The sequence below is a fragment of the Motacilla alba genome, chromosome 2, assembly GCF_015832195.1.
Source record: "Motacilla alba alba isolate MOTALB_02 chromosome 2, Motacilla_alba_V1.0_pri, whole genome shotgun sequence".
Classification (NCBI taxonomy): domain Eukaryota; kingdom Metazoa; phylum Chordata; class Aves; order Passeriformes; family Motacillidae; genus Motacilla; species Motacilla alba.
In genome coordinates, this window is record NC_052017.1 from 53,391,269 (window position 1) to 53,397,268 (window position 6,000).

Genomic DNA, 6,000 nt, shown 5'->3' on the forward strand with positions numbered 1-6,000 from the left:
TTCTACCTCTTCCTTCACCAGTATAACCAAAGAAACAGAATTTTGATAGTTAAATATTACAACAGGACAGTTTTCTTATTTGCAGAATCATTACCATTTTAGATCCTCACAAAGAAACCTTTCATGTCTATTTTATGAAATGCCAGCAGTTGGGCTTAAACTAAATTGTAAGTGGAAGTGGCTAAGCAAAGTAGCAAATAAAATTTTCCCCCCCTGCTTTCCCCCAGCTTTCTTTGAATGTCCTCAGGGTTTGCAGTCTGGAAAACTGTACTCTGCACTGGTGCATATTAAACAGAGCAAAGGTACACTTCATTAGCACCAAAACAATTCTCTTCTGTCATTTTCCTTAGTTTGCTCCTCAAATAAGAAAAATTTATTGTCCCTAGAAGTAACCCATATTTTAATTTTGGAGTTTTGATAACAGCTCTAACACTACAAAAAAGATAGTATGGCTGAGATAAAAATGAGCTGTATACACATCCCAGCTCAAAATTAATGTTGACAGAACAGAGTGTAGTAAGGGACTACACTATTATTTTTACAATATACAACAGAGAAACAAGGACATATTAGGAATATTCCTAATTGTCTTCAATCTGTTGACAATGAGCTTTTTACAGTGTGAAATTCCACATGAACAGAAAAAGGTTATGCCAATAAGGGCATGAAAATGAAATAAGTTCTACATTTTAGTTATGTAACTGAATCATGTGTCTTCTGAAATTGTAATATTAGAGATGAGTTTCACTGGGTTTGTGTCATAATAAATCAGGACCCCAAAGCTTTCTGACTCAGATATCCTTAAATAAGATTTTTTTAATGCAGAGCTGCCTTTTTTGTTGGTATAATACTTGATCATAATATGCAAATATTTACTGTAAATGAAATTGCTGCAAGGAGAATCCTGTATTCCACTTATGGATTTCCCCAGTGAATTGCATCTCTATTCAAATTACGGAGAATTTTTGTCACACTTCATTTCTTCCACAGGAGAGAAATGCCAGCTCTTTTCTTTTGGCAAAGAGACAAATTGCTCTCTCTGTGTTATCCTTTGTATAAACTCAGGCAAATGCTGACAAACTGCAGGAATTGCAGCTGTACAATGCTGATCCAATTGTCTGAAGTGAATAGAACTGCTAGAAGTCATAAAACTTGTGGAGTGCACTGATTTTCTTGGCACCTGTAACCAGGAGAAAACAATTGTTTCAGTGGCAATGCACAGTTTCAGAAAGGTTGAGGTTATGACAAGGGTGGTTAAATGGTGGCTTTTGAGTTACATGTGGATTGTGAGCAACTCCAGTACAGTGTGTATGCCATATCTGCAGCATATAATTGGTTGTCTGACTGTGCTTGAACAAAGGCTGCTAGGTAACTCATATCTCAGCTGAGGAAGAAAGTGAGCTGGCATTGTTGGGCCTCTTGGGACTCCATTCTGCTGGGAGCTACAATCTCTTGCAGAGCCATTGTCACCTGCAAATGGCTACCTAAGGTGCCAGAGGATGGCCCTCCTAGCTGAGACAAAAACAATTATCCAGGACAGTATAATGCTGGGCATGGAAAAATGTTTATGCCCCTTTTGTCCGTTTTTACCTTAAAACTGCTGCCACAGCCAAATAATGTGTTTGACATTACTGCACCATCCCTGGCAGGGCAATTGGGCAGTGACTTTCCCTTCTCGTAGCTAAATAGGGATTTATTCTCCTACCTTCCCTTGAATGGGATTTTATCACTTCCATAGGTTATTTTCTCAGACCTGCGAGTACAGGTTTTACAATTACAGGTTTTACAATTGGTGTCAGTGGAAGGTGCTATCTTGAAGAGCAAGTGCAGGTGCCATGCAGCCAAATGGACAGGGACTTTGTAATTTAAACAAGATGAAGTGTTCCATGGACATGTCTTGAGCATTACTCACTAATCTGGAAGAGACTGAGCAAGGTTTCTCACATCTACTCCAAATTTATTTCACAGGACTTAACTATGTAAATTTAACTATGTAAAGGTAACTATGCAGTTACCTGCCCAAACTTACCACAGTATCTTGCTCAGGAACAAACAAGTACAGTTAATTTGACCCAACATTCAACTGCCATGTGAACAGGTAACATCAGGTACTTTTTTTCATTGGATTGTTGTAGTCAGTATGTGTCACCCTGACTTACACTGAGAAAAATTAGTAGTCTAGAAAAGCATTGAGGCTAGTGAGGTAGTTACTGATTTCTGTGGGTTTGCAGTCAGGGTAACACAGTTCTCAGTGTGCAGAATCACAGAGAAGGTGAACTTTCTGATGAAATCTTCTGCAGACGAAGACTTGCTAGTTCTTTAGGAAAACTGAAATGTCAGTGCTCATGTTGCAAGCTTGGGCCGAACTTTAGAGTAAAGATATGATATATTCAAAGCCTGAAGCTGCCTTTTTTTGCTCATCCAAAAGCAGCAATGAATGGCTCAGTGAGGCACGCCATGCAGGCTTGGCTTATATTTTTAATAGCACTAAAGAGCTTCAAAGTTCTTCAAAGAACTAGAAAAAAGAGTTATGAACTATACTTGCTTTTTGTGGAATAAATGAGGTTACATCTGCAAAACTATGGATTGTATTTTACTACTGACTCAGTGCATCAGCTGACTAATTGCAAGTAATCAATTTTACAAGTAATGCAGGAATTACGTAAGCAAAACCAGGATGAATTCAGCACCATGTGAAGGCAAGGAATCAAATTCCATGGTAACATCAGGAACTCCAAGTTACAGGAGATGAAATGTAAGAGAAACTGGTTTGAGGCAATTTGTGCTCAGAGATGACAAAAAGCTCTCTATAGAAATGGGTTACTTAATTTTACTTCTTCCTCCACCCAGATTCCAGTAATTTCTCTTTCTAACTCACTTACAGGCATCAATTTATTGAAGAAGTTTTGTTCAGATACATCAGCTCAGATGAGAAATACATCTAAAAATGGGAACTGTGCTATAATTTTAATTATGTAGTAATTGCAAACTGATCACATTGTATATTGTTAGGTTTATAAGTATTACCTGTCTGTGGAATATTAATATCAAGATCCATGCTTGTTATTTATAAACATGGTATAAACTTAAATTAACTGTCAGTTCTGTTCCCAGGACTCTAAAACCTTCACATTTAGAATATTTTTCTGAATAAAGTAATTAATTAAAATTTTTTTGTATGTGTGTATTATCGGATTCCGTTGAAGACCACCCTTTATCACAAAAGTAATTTGGCAAAGTAATTTACAGTTTATTAAAGAGATTGTTATTTAATAATTTGGCTAAGGAAAATCTTCAGGTCCTCTGAGAATAATTTTAGCGCAGGTGCAATAGTTTCCTTTTTTTTTGTAGCAAGAAAGAGTATATAGTGCTGAGGGTTACATTGTCTCCTCATGCAGTATTAGCTTCTCAAGAAGGTCCTCAGAATATATTAAGACATAACATGGTGTAGTCTGTGATTACTTGAGACGATAAAACCTTGTCTTGCTTGTGCTTGCTACTGCCATATTCCTGTGCAATACTTCCAGCTTCCTTTCAGAAGCTAAAACAACAGAGACAAAGCTCGCTTCCTGATTGACTGAGGGGGTAATGAAAATTATTAGTAGCCCTTACAAACACCACTGATTTTTAAAAAAATCTCAAATATTGACACCTTATCATTGTATTTGAAACAAGCATTTGTCTGTTTGTTGTATTAAATGTAGGTAGACATGTACACACTGATACTTATGAGTGTTATCTGCAGACTCTGAGAAGCTCACGAGTGTATTTCAAATTCACTTCAACAAGGGCACCAGGCAGTGTTATAAGGATTTTGTAAAAATCCATCCTTTAGACTCTTGTAAGTAATCTCTTGGATATCCTACAGGCTCACCTTCATAAAGCTTTCAACACTGAGCTGAGTGGGCTGCATATGTGTGAAGCTGCCCTGATTGAAACGCCAATATTCTCTCTTTCTCTGGGCTCTGAAATTTACTATTGCAATAAAACAGAAGCATTCCCTTGCATACTAAACTGAAGTGGCTGTGAAGAACAACTACTGAAGCCCCTCATTTATTTCATGGTTTCAGTCTAATTGACATCAGCATTCAATCCTTTCTACTGGCCTATTCATTGTCTCCATCTCCTGGAGATTCAGTCTGGATTCAGTGTACAACAAATTCATTACTGAACTGCAGCACTTTCCCTCTCTGAAAGAAAGGGGAAAGAAGAAATCACCCTGTAATTACAAGAAAAGCATATTTTCTTTTTTTTAGCTCTTAGGTATTTCCCATAATACCTACAGCAAGCAGCCAACACCGCCTCCCACATCTCCCAGTCCAGGAGTCTATGTTAAGAGGGTATTTATCTATCTCTCTGACTCCAAAGAACCAGTTCCAGAGACACCCTAATACAAATATTTCTTAATAATTCATGGAATGATTGATGGGCAAAGTATGTTGCAGATCATGTATTTTTGGCATATTATTTAATCAGCAGCAATAAAAATGCTCTTTTTATAAAGAACATGAATAATTTATTTTAGTACTAAAGGATGAGAATTCCTGTAGTGCATCATTTGCAAGAATGATAGATGCAATGAGTTCTAACCAGAGACTGGGAAACAATCAAAGTGATGAAGGGCCACTGGTACCCATTGGTCCTTCCATAAGAATGGGGACCAAAGAGTGTTTGAAATTAGTACAGAAGAACTGGTGTGGCATAAGATAAAGAGAGAAAGAGGTCAGATTGGGAAAAATCTTGCTTCACTTGGGGAAATAAAAGCAAATATTACATGTAGAGAATATGATGAATTATATGGGAGGGCGCAGAACATGGAATGTAGCCACCAGATAAATGCAATTTCATGGGGAAAAGTGTTAGGAGAAGGATGTGTTAACATTTTCCTGTGGTACAGGTGGTATTTTTAATACTGAATACACAACTGAATGCTCTTTTTAGCATAATGCAGACCATGTGGGAAAATGGACCCCCAAAACCTGGCATTTTTGTATTTCTCTCCTGTTCATAGGACACATCCTCTTCTTTAGCTCTCCATGATATTTATAAGATAGTAATTGTGGGGACCATGAAGCCTTAGAGCTCAGCTGAGGTAGAGATGGTGTTGTCAAATAAGACAATTATGAACTCTAGCATAAACACTAAGCAACCAGTAATTTATTCCACACTTACAGTTTATCACATTTCTAAAATGCATCAAAAACATGGTAAAAGCTAGGGGGTTTTCACAGCAGATGCCATATATATGATGTGGCTTTGACAGATGCTATAGAGCATGGGGACTTCTGGTGAGAGCAGAACCATCTGTAAGATGAAACATTCATTGTGACTTCTCTAGCTGAGAACTTAGAAAAGGCCTAATCCCCCACATTAACACTAGCTGAGAGGAAAGACAGTCTCAATAGCCTGTGTGGGCTTGGATCCCATGTTGCCATATGGCTAGAACTTAGTAGATTCAAATTAGCTGAACGCAATCAAAAAAATGAGGGAGATCATAGTTGCTCTGTTTCTACTCCATTCCATGGACATTCCTAAGTATTTGGGTGGGGTGGGGGGGAAGAAAAGTAGAGGTACTTTGTGAAAATATCTACAGAATCCAAAGCCATGCAAAAGAACACTCTGCTACTAAATTATGTAATAGTGTGTGTCACTCATTCATTAAATATCAATAAATAATTTAAAATTTTCTGTAGTTTGGCATGCTCCTGAAATTAAATCCATTCCCCTGGGGTGGGGTGGTTTTTTGTTTTTGTTTTTGTTTTCTGTATTGATCTGTAAGGGGAGTTTTATGGGCTTTCTTTGGTTTAAACTCTTGATTCAAACATTTTTCTTTGTGCTGATTAAGAGAAAATGGAAGACCAATGGATGGTCCATAATTTTACATGAATAACAGGAATGAAAACCAGAAAGATTCTTTAAAGTGAGAATAAACCCTTTATTTGACAGATTAGCTGCTGGTTGCTAAACTTTATTTCTGAGAGAAGAGTACATATGAGTTTC